At 45.2% G+C, this 14,589-nt stretch overlaps 1 protein-coding gene and 1 long non-coding RNA gene across 4 annotated transcripts in view; one reads left to right on the top strand and one right to left on the bottom strand.

Annotated features, from left to right (window-relative positions):
• Positions 1-14,589, top strand: part of SEPTIN9 (septin 9) — a 293,528-nt gene that overhangs the window by 199,664 nt on the left and 79,275 nt on the right. The window lies entirely within an intron of this gene.
• LOC148474304 (uncharacterized) overlaps positions 11,258-14,589 on the bottom strand; it is a 28,982-nt gene continuing 25,650 nt past the window's right edge. The window contains exon 3 of the long non-coding RNA XR_015872901.1: positions 11,258-11,597. This is a non-coding gene — a long non-coding RNA (uncharacterized LOC148474304). The remainder of the gene's footprint in view (positions 11,598-14,589) is intronic.

Raw genomic sequence — 14,589 nt, 5'->3', positions numbered from 1 at the left:
TGACAGCATTGCAGATCTGAGTGCTGCATCCTAAAATGTAGCACTGGATCATCTGGCCATCTGAGTAACCCTAGGTTACTGAGAATGGGGATCGCAGCTACGTAGCCGAGGCCAGAAAGTCCCTGGCCTTGGCACTCCCAGAAAGCAGGGGCGGCGCCCCCATTTTCTCGCAAAGGAGGCCGGTATCGCCCCCAAAAGGCTGCAGTCTGTCAATCAGACTACGGCTCAGGGGGCACTGTGTGCAACGACACAGGACCCATTCTGCACAGGCCATCAGGTTTGCGTACATCTCTGAATGAGGCTTTTAGTACCAAAGATATTTTCTTTTAATACAGCTACTTATCTATATGAGTTACAAGCTGACCATTATCAAGTACATTTAGGAATACAGAGGCCATACTTGCCTACTCTCCTAAACAGTCGGGTGCTCCCGGGCCCCCGAAATAGTGGGCAAATCTCCAGGCCGGCGCCATCCACCCGCAGACCCCTCCACACTCCCCTTTGTAATTGGGCGGTTCGGAGGAGCCAATGACGCGATTCGCGCTGAAATGCCTGTAATCTCGGCATTGTGTAGTGGGGGCATGGCCACGATGACGCAATCGCAGTCACGCCCCTATCCTGCCCCCAAATTCGCATCACGCTGCCCTGCTGTGCTGATCTGGCTGCCTCCTCCTGGAAGATTGTCGGTAACCCTGACACAGGCATCCACACATACTCTCGCCTGACTCATTCACCACAACAGACTTTGGCATGCAGACAGCAGGATGTCAGGCTACTGCTACAATATCAAACCATTAACCCATGGTCCTGCACAGAATATAAATATAAATAATATATTGGTTAAAAAAAAAATACAATTGCTGGATAAGAATTAAGCTAAGTAATACATACAGTTTTATAAATAAGTAATATACTGTGTTATACCAATTACTAACATATGCAGGCATCGCTAAACAAAGATTGTAAGTGATTATGTGTGATTAGTTAGCATCTGTAGAATTGTATCTTTATTATATGGCCAATGCAATATAGAATTGAACTTTTTGTGAACTTTAACTCTAATATGCCTGCAGCTACATAATGGTTTTGCTGAAGCAAAGTTATAGTGAGTATCACACTGTCGGCATCATTCTAATGTGCTGCTGTTGTATTTTTTCACAATGATTAGTGTCTGGCATCTAATGTCAATTACTGGATATGTTATAGCTATTATGTACTGTATGCACACCTACAAACATTACAGTTCTACAGAAACCCGTGCCCATAATACTTTGTGCTTCTACCAGATTTTTCTTATCTAGGCATGCCCCTTCTCAGGGCCGCCATCGGAGGAGGGGGACTGCCGGGACTGGAGTCCCTGGCCCCCAACCCTGGCTAAACGGGAAGGGGGGGGGGAGTGGGTCCGCCTGCTACTGCCACTGAAGAGCCTGCAACCAGAACTACCCCCTTGAAGAGAAGAAAGGGGGCCTGGCCACGGCTGCTACCACCCACCGACCCGGTCCCCATTAGGAAATAGAAAGAGATGGAAGAGGTCGGCGTGCGTGACATCATGACGTCACGGCGCGCTGCTGGGTGGAGATGTCAACGTTGGAGGAGCCGCAGATCTAGAGGAGCAGCGTCTGCAGTGCTGGTGGAAAAAGCGGGATCCTTCTTCACAGAAATAAGGTAAGTGGGAAAAAAGGTTGGGCAGCAGGGCGCTGAGACTGGGATTAAGAACCGGGGGGGGGGGGGGGTGTGGACGGAGGCCGGCCCCGCGTGTATAATGGCAACCACGGCACTGAAGGGGTTAACCCCCGTGCTGGAGCGCCATTTTTATAAGGGACAAAAGGCGCCCTTTGTAAATGTGTTCTCTGCGCTAGGCGCCAAGTGTTTAAAAAATAAAATCGTATTTAAAATGATATGTGAAGCACTGAGCCAGGACGGCAGGTCCTGGGCTACAGTGCTGCAGGGTGCAAAGCCTGATGCTGTGCACACGCATGAAATGTGAATGTATTTAAAATGTATGATTTTACATGTATATTTTGTAAGGAAAATGCACTTCTTGAATATTCCTGTAAAAGATATGACCAGCTTGTGACTGCAGGAAATTAGATGCTGATTGTCATTTCCTAGCAGTCTGATGAATAGAAAGACCTGTTGTGGTCAGTAAACTCCAGGTGAGACCTGGATGGGAGCTTGCTGTGTGAAGGTGTGAATAGTGTCATATGGCCAAACCCTTCGTTTACATCACTTTCATTGAAATGCGGGCTAGGAAGGCTCCTCTGTGTCTCTGTGTACAATACCCAGCAAGTGTGGAAAAAAAAAATGTGTTTGTTTTTTAAGGAGCTCCTATTGGGTATAACTTCCTAAGAACCCAGAAGGTGTTAAAACTGGGAAACCCAAAACTGCTTTTAGTTGTAGATATGTAAAAGGGCAAATGTCCTTGAAATTTGCATTATATTTACCTTCTGAAAGACAGTATATGCTAACTCAATTTATGCTTTAGGAAGCCAACTGATTTTGGGTGGATTAGAAAGGAGGAAATTGGATGACTCCTTTAAAATGAAATATGTTGTTAAAGGAATCATGATTGGTTGAGAGGAACCCAGGGCGGATTTACTCCCCTGTGATATTGTGTGTAAGAATGATATAAAAAGAGGGCCTGTGAGCCCTGTATGTTGTACATCTTTGAAAATCCTTTATGGAGAAGAACTGCTGTTAAGATTCCTGTATGCTGATTATTCCCTTTCAACTTGAAGGAAGGTCTTTTTTAAGACTTTGAGCAATAAACATCTTGCCTGACTTCAATTGCCTCAATCCTGCGACCAACAGAATTGCGCCAAACGCTATTCCGTTCTCCGGCTGTTCTGGGTAAGAGCTCAGTGTTTCCGTTCAAGCCCTCTGCCAGCTACCATGCAGACCTGGTCCATTGCGAGGGATCAGGAGGAATCAGCCGACGCCAATCAGGGGGTGTGGCCGCAGCTTGTCAAATGCATACGCAGCAGAAGCGGTTCCAGGTGCCGAGGTAGGAGCCTGGGTTTTCTAAAGCGGTTCCGAGTGCCAATAGGAGGAGCTCGGTGATGGCAGCATCGTTACGCCCACGGCGCAGTGGGTAGAGTCAGTGAGAGGTGGTCACTGAAGGTAAGTGGGAATCCCTGATACCCCAAGGTCAAGTGGGGATCGAACCCCCCAACCTGTGATCGGGAGTTCGGGCTGGAAGCCATCTGGTCACAGGGGGGCTTACTATTTTGTCAGTCCCGGGCCCCACAATTTCTGATAGCAGCCCTGCTCCTTGCATGTTTTCATACTGCTCTTCAGCATATTAGTTGATAAGCTCATACTGCCCAGAACCTACTCCACAGGGTGGCACTAACACATGCACAAATTCACTGTAATGGATCTGCAGCTGACGTGGCAAGGTCTTATATACCTTTGTTTGTTTCATATCCAACACTGCAATTACGTTTATTGACTATGACACGTTTAGTAAACTTTCTACCCACCAGTTGAGGCAATTTTAGTCAATGAACTAGAATTTTTAACCACTTTACTGAGAATTTGTTTTTTACCAACTGGCCCAATTTTTTTTAAGTTAAAAAAACCTAATTTTTAAAAAGCAATTCAAGCATATTATTGAAAAAAATTGTAAAATTACTTCCACTATCCATTGGCAATAGACCACCTAGTGCTGTGGTTCCAAAACTTTTTTGAATCAAAGCCCTAATGTATCAGAATTGTTTTCACGGCACTCCTAAGCCAGAAGTTTTGTTACTGAGAAATTCAGAAAAAAATGTAGTGAAGTAAATTGTGCTTACCTGTCATCCTTAGGTTAATTTATGTGGTGGGTGACAGGTTTGCGTTTCTGTTTGTCCACATATTTATATTACATTGGCCATAAATAATTTTATTTGGTGCTGGACCACCAACCTGAGGCACCCCTGCAAGTGTCCCGAGGTACCCCAGGGTGCCGCGGCGCACAGTTGTGGATCCACTGCCCTAGTGGCAATTGTTCTACATTAGTATTATACCCCTAGTGGTAATAGATTCCCAGTTGTGTAAACCCCTCTGCCCCATTGTAATAGATCCCCTTTTGCACATGCACTTCCTCTTCTCCCAGTGAGGGCAATTTAAAATCCCTCAATCAACAAATTTTATTTCACTAGGGCATTATAACCCCCCCCCTCCATTGTGAAAATTAACCTCCAGCCCCAACCCCATGAGGCATTACCACTTCCCCAAATGCAGAGCGCAGCGGAGCATGTTACAGAGGGGAGTGATGATCAGTCCACCCTGCTGCAGCTGATCTCTGCTCAAAGGCTTCATCACACTTTTGTCCCCATCACATGCGCTCCAGAATGGCGTTTGCATGGCATTCTGGGGCACAATTCCATCAGTGATGTTGGCGATCACAGACTGCTACAAGGCAGTCAGAGGACACCCATTGTGCACCATGCGACTGTGTCAGCCAAAGCCCAGCTGGTTGCGCTTGCATTCCATGTGACGATGCCAGGTAAGTATTTAAGGCTGTATTTTGTGTCTAGAATACTTTTCCTAGGTTGAGTATGTTAAAGGGAAATGAGCCAAAGGGCTAAATTGCTTTGGTTAAATTAAACAAGTGTCACTCTGACATGGGTTGGCTATGGGATGCCAGCGCTTGAGATCCAGGTGGTCAGACTCCCGACGCCGGCATCCCAACAGGGTTAGGATACTGACACTTATTGGTCAGCAGTCTAACCCATCTCCCTACCCCTAACTTTCTCTTACTGGTGCCTAAACCTAACCTCCCCCTCTCCGCACCCTAAACCTAACCCTCCCCCCTTAGTGGCTAAGCCTAACTCAACCCCTCATGCCTAACCCTCACCCTAATCCCAGTACTTACCGTTGGGATTCCGGCAGGGCTGGCTCTAGGGGTGTTCGACCAATGCGGTCGCACAGGGACGCCACCCATAGAGGGCGCACCCCTCCCCAACATCCCGATTACAGCGAAGTGGCCCGCGAGTGGTCAAATCGGGAGGTTGGGGACCCCCACCGCCGCAGCTGTGCGGCGGTGCCGGACCCCAGATTCTGAATGGATGCTGTGCGGCATCCATTCAGTGACGGGGAGGGCTGAGGGAAGCCTAGCTAGTGAGGCTCCCCCCAGCCTGACATTATTTGGGGGTGTGGCCTATGGTAATTAGGCCACACCCCATTTTCGGCCACGCGCGATGTAAGGGCGCCCTCTTAAGAGCCGGCACAGGGTGCTTAACCCCTGGAGCCAGCCCTGGATTCCAGCTTTGGCATTCTAAGCACCAGCCTCCAGACTGTTGGAATTCGGGGCGTGATTCAGCAAGGATCGCTATTCTGCTAATACATACGCAGCGCAGTTGCTAATCTCAGCTGTGATATGCAAATGATTGCATTTGCATTGTGATCGCAGCCTAACAGAAGGACACCCACTTCCCCTTACACACATCCGTATACTGAGGCAACATAGTGAAATAATCGGTAACATCCAGTAAATCGGACGCAAACGCACAGTTAAGGCAGGTCAGACCTCACTCAGGAACTGCTAACTTCAGCGCATGCTATGAGGCCTCAGGCTGCATATGGTATCGCAGTGGCTAATTTATCCACGCTCATGCAAAGTGTGAATCTAATATTTATATAACTGTCACTTTTAATTTTCATTTCCCAAAAGTTGTGAAGTCGTTTTGCCTTATGCATGCATGTATTCTGCAGGTCTTTGGACAGACCTGTACTGTATATACTGAAGCTGTGAGTGTATATAGGATACACGTTTAGCAGTTGCCCCCACAGAGAATGTGGTCCCCTCATTCAGGAGAAGACTGTATACAGAGAAATAAAGTGTTTATATTCCACAGGCCTGGCCAAGTAAAGATAGAGAGGATGAAGGGAGGGAGAGAAACCCTGTGTTACAATGAATCACCAGCCTCTCATGAATTTAGCTGCAGTTTATGGTAAACTATCCCTTAAGGACAATCATTGCCTGTATTCCGCTCTCAAGTGACTTTTACCCTATCCCCTTATGATTTAACCCTATAAACAATCCCACCACCACCACCCCTATTCCTCTCCCATTGCTTTATTTCTCTATTCTAGCATGTCTCTTGTTCTCTTGTTTTCTCCTGATCACATCTGTTCCAAGTGTGTACTAGGGTTGTACACTGAAGGGTTACCCAGGGGAATTCTGGAACTATGTCTGCAGTATAAAGCAGAGAGAGCACTTGGGGAGGGAGGTGCGGTGGAAAAACATTGCTAACTAAATTTCCAAAAATGTTCTTTGCAAATCACTTCTATGCCAGATCTTATTACAAACAACATATTCATTGTCAGCATTACTGCATAATAGTTTTAAAACACATATACATAAATATAATCCATACAAACATATTATTAGTAAAAATCAAGAATGGTAAAATTATACGTTTACTATGTCCAGGAAAAATTATTGTTACTACAGTTACTGCCTGTAACGAGTTCTTTTCTCTGCATCATATTGATAACATTTCCTACTTGTCTATCATCTTTGAGAACACACTTGCATAGTCTACCAAGCTATAATTTTATTTTATTTATTAACACTTAAATATACAGGGAATATCTATGACAACTTTCATATCTACCCTTATTGCTCTGACCCTAAGATGGCCACATATGCAATGAGCCTACAGCTCAGTTGGAGTGCCATATGAACAAGATCTGGGTCACTCCCAGAACATAGGGCCTGATTCAGACAAGCGGGTCGATGGTGGGGTACTGCGCATGCGCAAGCCCCGGAGCGAGAGAGAAATTCTCTCGCTCCGGGACTGACTACAAAAGGGGCGGCTGTCGATGGTGATCGACAGCTCGCCCATTTTGTAGGCGGGGCGGGGGGTGGCTACACAAACTGAGGCGTTCCCGAAGGAACACCTGCCGTTTGTGGGAGGGGCACCACTGACATCACCAGTGATGTCAGTGCAGAGCTTCCTGCTCTGTTAGAGCAGGAAGCTCTCTGGGCCTTGCGACGGACGAGACCCTACCACAAGGGTCTCGTCGAAAGCCCCGATGGTCGCGACCATCACCTGGCCGCCCGTAAAAGCTGTGGGTGGTAACCCACAGCTTAGCAAGCGGCAAGGAGGCCGCAACCAAAAAAAAGAGCGTCCGGCTCTGAATCAGGCCCATATTGTGGCCGGTAAGTGTGCGGTGGGTGACCACAGACACCAATTGCCTAGTATTACTGTGTATAAGGCATGCTTGACTAACCATTCATGACACATGGAGATCGACCAATGTGACTGTAGATCTGCCTCATGTGGCTAATATGGCCACCACGGCACTGAGAAGTAAATCCCGATGGCATATTTAAAAGGACTAGCGGCACTTGACACCATGTACATGTATTATCAAAGTGTTTTCATTTCCTATTATTATTATTTATATAGCACATATATTTTGCAGCACTTTACAGAGAATATTTGGCCACTCACATCAGTCCCTGCCCAAGTAGAGCTTACAATCTATATTCCCTACCACATGGTCACACACATACACATTAGGGTTATTTTTTTTGGGACCCATTTAACCGGGTTGGGTATGGGGATGTCAGCGCTAAGGATCACGGTGGTCAGAATTCCGACGACGGCATCCCAACCAATGCAATCGATAAGTTAATATAAGGTATGCCAGGGGATAGTAAATACATTATTTGCAGAGCACTGGGTACCGAAAAAAAAGCTCCCAGTACTGACAGTATTAACCACTTAACTGTCGTGGTCCCATGGGATGTGACCGCAGCCAGCTGTGCTTCAGCTGACAAGGTCGTATCCCATGCGATTGCGCTGCCCCGCTGCGTCCCCTGCCTTTTAAAGAGGAGATTCATTCTGCACATTAGAAAAACAGGGATGTAACACACCGAGTCGGGGTGGAGGTGCTCAAAAACAGTGTTGCTTTTACCACAGGGGGTAATGTTAAAGAGTGCAATTGCCACTGAGGGAGTCTATTGTCATTGGGGGGCATGGGCTTCAGAAAAGGGGGGAAAGGGGGCTGTTGGCCCCCCCCCAAAGATTTTAAAGGTGCAGTGGCTGTGGATGGTATGGGGCTGTGCAATAGGCTGCATGGACCCTGCACCGCACCGAGGTGTCATGTGCGGCCTTTATGTTAAAACACCACACATTACACCTCCGCCACTACAGTGAGTCCCTGCGCTGGGTACGCGTTGTGCGCATCGGTAAGAGGCAGGAAGTTGAGGGGAGGAGAAGGGGAGGGAGCCAGAATGATTTTATGTTGCCCCCCCCCCACAACATAAAATCATTCCGACGCCCCTGTTGGGGAGTGATAGGCAATTTTGGACATGGGAAATATTTTACATTTATTATATATATATATATATAAAAATTAAAATTTCTGACCAGTTTTTTTTCTTTGGGGGGGAGAGGGGGAGTTGTCAGTTAAGTGATCGAAGAGCTTAAACCCTTGGGGCCCGGCTTTTTCATGAAATGATTTAGAAACCACCCAGTTTCTGCATAATTTTATGAAGTGTTATGTACTAATAGCCTAATGCAGGAGATTTCACAAAAACCTTGTGCAAAAAGGTCAATTAGCAATGCTGACTGCAGTACCCTTTATTGTCATTGGGGACTCCAGTCTGACCCCTATGTACCAAGCTACAAAAAATGAAGTTTGGCTCCTTCAGGTTACGCCATCTTTATATAGAGTAAAAGCTTTAAGCCCATTGAGGCATTTGTCCCGTACAACAAAATCTGTCACTGCCTGGCAGAATAAGGACATCTGGTCACAGGAACCCACTCATATGCTGTTTTTCAGCCTGTATTAACTTTCCTAAAATGCTGCAAATAACAGACCCAAACAGCGCCCCCTGCCCTGGCACAGGTCGCACTACCCTAGTTACGGCACTGATGCTCTCCCTGGAGCCCAAAGGACTCCACAAAATTTGGGAGGTGGCAGGTATGAAGTTACATTATTTATGTGGGCTCTTCATATTACAATCCAGCAGAACCCGTTCACTTGCAGGCATTCGTCATATCAGGGTTGACAAGAGGGGGAGTGAGTAGCGGGTACACAGGCATCGTGCCCTCCCTCCACCTGGATTTTTGTACCTGGCTGAGGGGCACACAGAGCAGCAAATATTTTTTTTTTGTAAGGAGGCATGGCCATGCTACTGTACCTTACATTAGACCACACCCCTGAAAGTACCAGGGCCCTGTATCATATTTATTACTTGTACTAGCCCTTGATTGGTGTGGTATAGTTACATTGTGGGGAAATTCCAACAGCTTCCAGTGGCTTCTTGTCTCTCTGGCTGTTTTCTGCTTGCTAAGTAATTACACTTATGTGTGCAAGATTTTGGCACCAAATGCCAGTGTAAATTAGTATGCTCTTGCGCAGTGCAATACATATATTACAGCAGTATCTAATAATGTTTTAGTGTTTCTTTGTTGCTCAGCCACAACACGCAGTCACACTTCCTTACATGTTGACAGCTTGTTTTTCTTAACGGTCACTAATGTGGAGATGAGGATAGCAAATGGCGTAGCAATAGATTTTCTTTAGTGAAAACTACTAATATGCACCACTAGGGGTGTTGTAAAAAGGCAGTTTACCTATAATTCTAACCTCTCAAAGTGCTACTTATTGTCTGAGATTACTCTTGTGTCCTTGCCCCAGTGTGTGATGATTCCTGCATTGCAGCGGTTGCTGTTGGCTTTGTCTTGGTGATGTTCCTAATGCTAAATATAAATATTCCGTCATTTTCTGTGTCCATCTACTAATCTTCTCCCATCCAGATGTTACACAAACCACATGCGATATGCAGAGAGCCAGCTGTGGCGGTCAACTGCACGCCTCCTCTATTATACGCCACACAGCAGGACTTTGAAGCTGTACTCTTCTCCCCAAACCTCTATCCTACCTTCCTTTCTTCCATTCAAACCCAATACACTGCTGTATAAAGTCAGACTGAGTATGACTTTGCCATGTTTATGTGTAACTTTCCATAGGAATATTAAACACATACTAAATAAAAGAGCACAGAAGGGTCAGACAAGTGTGAGAGCAGATAAATGATACAGCCTTACACAAGGCATGTGCCTATGGTCAGCAATGGTGAAGTGGCAAATTTCCCATACACAGCATGTATTAATGTACGCAATAATAGCATTTACAAAATTATATTATTCTTCATGTTTTATACTAGAAGGATTACTGTACTTAATTCTCCCCAGATTGCAGAACTGCTCTGCGTTTTGTTTTCACTTACTGTTTTCAGGGAATCATATTTAATATTTAACAGATGCTGCTACATTACAGAAAATGACAGTGACTTCTAAAGGCCTGAATACTGATTTCTAACTTGAGGATGTACCTTCATTTTCTGTGCATTTTCTTTTTAATAACTGATGGTTTCTCTGTTGGATGATCCAGGAGAAATGTTGGAAGAAAACATCTCCTATCCCATTGTTCCCGCTTTACAGGAAATTTCCCATAGACAAACTGTTAGGAAAACGGTTGCAGAAGCATTTTCCACTTACCTATGATCCCTATGTGTTTGAACAGTGATGAACAACTATTTCCCAAGTATTTCTGTAGCAGCTGTGGAGCGAATGTTTTTCCTGATATTGTAAGCAGTAGAATGAACTAGAAGGCAATGATTCAGCCGATGTCCTGAACACTCCTGATGGCTTGTGACAGTCACTAAATATATGTATGAAATCAGTCTGTCACCTTTTCATAGAGCCGTTGACCTGCTAAAGGTGGGCTGCACAACCATGCATTACATAATAGGTCAATGTAGTAATAAATATAGTACTAAATATATACTTCATTAGTATTCACATATTCCATTTATATCTGCATTGCCACCTAGGGCTTCATTCTGACTGACATGCAATCACATTTGTAATGTGGATATTGTGCTAATTGAATGCTAATGTGACTGTATGCATGTATTCTTACATATACATCACACCGCCTCACTGTTTTCATACGTTAGAGCAGCTGTCATCATTGGCTTTGGCACGTACACCTACCCATACTTACCGACTTTCGGTGCAGCAGAGGGCGTGGTGGTGGCATAAGTGGGCGTGGTGATGCGATCAGGTCATTGCGGCCCCACCCCCCTCTTTACAATGCCAATATTACCAGCATTGAAAAGCAGGGGGCGGATCGCCCACTTTTGTATGATACGTTGGTGCGACCAGGTGCAGGGGGCCAGGAGCGCCACCCTATTTTCGTGAGGCTACCAGCCTTTCCGGGAGAGTAGGCAAATCTGCACATACCCTATGTTGGGTGCAAGAGATCAGTCTGAAATAGTCGTCCCTTAGAAATAAGCATAACTAAGAATAGGACACGCAACTCTGTCTGCACACCCACGAAACTCCCATACACAGTTTGCTAAAGTTCGCTAGATACAGCCCCATATGGAGCGGTGTAGAATCAGGCCCCTAATGCTTGAATGTTGCGAACTTGTTCACTCTCCTCCCCATAGAAGGGGCTGCTCCATACAGATATTCTTCCTGGGGCTCTGGGGTATGTCACAGCACATGGCGCTATGTGACGCTGCTCAGATGGAGGGAGAGGGGGGACCACTCAGAAGATGCAAGAAGTCCTGGAGAAAGTTCTGACTGTTTTTCAGTACATAGAAGAGAAACAAAAGAGCCTCAGAAAAAAACAGCTGCACAGAGTATGTAGTCTCTGAGTCCTCGAGGAGAGGAAGGAACGGGTAAACAACATTTAATGATAAGGTAATGCAGCTTCAGTAGGATGACATTGTGAGACACTAGGATAAATGCATCCTTGGTGGGTACAAGTGCATTATATTAGAAGGTAGAACATACTGTATTTGGCATTTCAATGAGCGATTATGATTGTAGGGGCAAGTGCACTAATATAATGGAAAACATAGGTTTATCCTATAGAAGTTGTTTTCCTCATCTGTCTATGCCATATAATCTGTGCTTTTATCCTAAAATAACCAACTGCTTAATCTACTGTACAGTGGACTAGCTCAGTTCACCAAGCGTGGGTTAGTGTTTCTCTGCTACTGAACTCAGCCACAGCTTTTTTTCCCTCACAAATGGTTCATTTACATGTGTAATGGGAAAGTGAATAAAACCACATTAATGACATATTTCATGCTGTATTTTATGTAAATCCAGCAGTAAAGCCTCCAGTGATGTCAATATTTACCAACTCTTTCATAATGTCCTTGAGAATCTTCAAAGAGTCATATCCTGTAGGCCATCTTTACAGATCCCCATTCTCTTTCTTAGGAAGTGTGTGGGGGGGGGGGTCTGGCTTTGATGACGTAATCTGCAAATACTTGCCGCTTCCAAAGGGAAGGTGCAAAAAGTACTGAAGAATACTTATCCCTATGTATTATGCCTATATCCCTATAGAATGTAAGCTTGCAAGCAGGGCCCTCTTACCTCTATGTCTATCTGTTATTACTCGTTCTTGTTTTATCACCGTTTTGCTCCCAATTGTAAAGTGCAGGATTATGCTTGTGCTATATAAGTAAATAATAATCTATCACCATTTTAACCCATGCAGCTGCTATGAGGTCCATGTGGCAGCTTCTGGACCATGTACATAGTACAAACATATGGGAAATATGTACCAATCACCTGCTGACTAAATACCTAGCATATTTTAGTGTCACTTTGTGTACCAGTATTAATAATAGGTGAAAATAATATCAATGTTTATGCATGTAAGGTGCAGGATTGGAGGTATAGGGGCGGATTCTGAGGTGGATGCATCTGCTGCAGCTTCTCAGTATAAGCGCAGCCGCCTAATGCGAGAATCAGCCTGTGTATGCCGAAAATCCCAGCGTCTGCATGTAGAATGCTGTCTCGCTCTCTGTTTTTCCGCCTACAGCCGCATCCATCATAATTAGTATGTGGACATGCACCCACTCCATGCTGGGTGCCAAAGATCCTTCTGAAACAAGCCTCCCACCTCCATGGGCTTTGGTACCTAGCATGGAGTGGGTGCCAAAGGGTGTGTCTACTTGGTCCCCGCAAGGAACGCCCATTTCATGGAAAGAGTGATCCGATCAATCTGTCAGACAAATGATCCGTCCATGAGTGTATGCCGGATTCAGTGCATGCGCAGTCTCCTATATCTTTCTATGGCACAGGCGCAGTATGCTGAAATCTGTGAGATGCAAACGGCTCAGAAACAGGCTCATATTGTGAAGGCTGTGCCTGGGGTAAGAACAGAGCAGTGTTGTATTAGGAGGTGAAGATGGGATGCTGTTATGGGTTCTCTTTATTTGTAATTACACCTCAGGTACATGACTTGTGTTTTTTGAAGCAGGTTCCAACAGTTAGGTAACCACAAACATTGTGTCTACAATAGAACAATGCCCAGTGCCTTCTCATGACTTTAGGAAGTATTCCAAATAAGATTGTACTTTCTACAGTACATCATCGGATCTCAACATGTAAAGATTCAGAGGGGGTAGTTCCCATCCAGTCACTGCATGCTTTCAGTCATTACTCTCCCCTGAATTTATAGTTTTCAATGCATTATACTTTCTAGGTTCCTTTTCTAAACTGAATTCTGATTGTTGGTTGCCAGAGCATAATGTAGGAGAGGAAATGGCCCAGCTAATAGAGGGCCTGATTCACTATGGATCGTTATTCTGCTTATACACACGCAATGCAGTTGCTAATATCAGCGGTGATATGTAAATGTTTCCATTCGCATTGCGATCGCAGCCTAACAAAGATGCTCACTTCCCCTTACTCACATCCGTATACTTTGCCAACATAGAGAAACAATTGGTAACATTGGACAGTAAATGAAGCCCAGACCTTACTCAGGAATTACTTACTTATGCGCACGCTATGACGCCTCAGGCGGCATCTGGTATCGCAGTGGATAATTTATGCACACCCCTGCAATGACAATGAAATGCACTGGCACAACTGCGTTTCAATGACCACTCCCCCCAAGTCACACCCTGGAACGGTCACTTCCTGTTAATCAGTGTATGACCTATTGCAGCGAAGGGTTCGTGCACTGCAATGCGGACGCATACGCAGTTCGCAAAAATCGACTGATTGCGTGCGTATAAGCAACTGTGCCCCTTGCTGAATCAAGCCCAGGGTCATCAAATCCCCTTTTCTGTCATTGGTTGAGAAAAATTTCAACCACTTTGTTTTTCCTTTAACGAAGTTATTATTATTCAGGATTTACAAAATTTGGGAGAAAAAAATAAAATATAAGACAATATTAAATGCTCACTGGCTTATTACATTATACATAGTATTTCTCATATTTACCTGGACACTTGGCACAAGCTTTATTATAAATACATATGCCCTTTGACAGACAAATATGACACCATATTTCTCTTATTGTTAAATTGCTCTCCTTCAGATCACTCTTCTCTTTATCATGCCTACTTTTCATTCATACTCCCTCTCCACTCTTCCTCTGTCGCTTGCATCTGTACTGGTGATCTTTTCACTCTGTAGCTCCCAAGACTTCTCTTGTGCTGCTCATTTCCTCCCCACTTCCATAGACTGTATGAGCTATTTCACACACTCTGGCTCTGGCCGGCCAGGCAAGAACCGGGCGGTAGCGGGACGGGGTTTTTCAGGCACT

This window comes from Taudactylus pleione, unplaced genomic scaffold (assembly GCF_031769625.1).
Source record: "Taudactylus pleione unplaced genomic scaffold, aTauple2 ptg000851l, whole genome shotgun sequence".
Classification (NCBI taxonomy): domain Eukaryota; kingdom Metazoa; phylum Chordata; class Amphibia; order Anura; family Myobatrachidae; genus Taudactylus; species Taudactylus pleione.
This window is presented reverse-complemented; position numbering and strand designations above follow the sequence as displayed.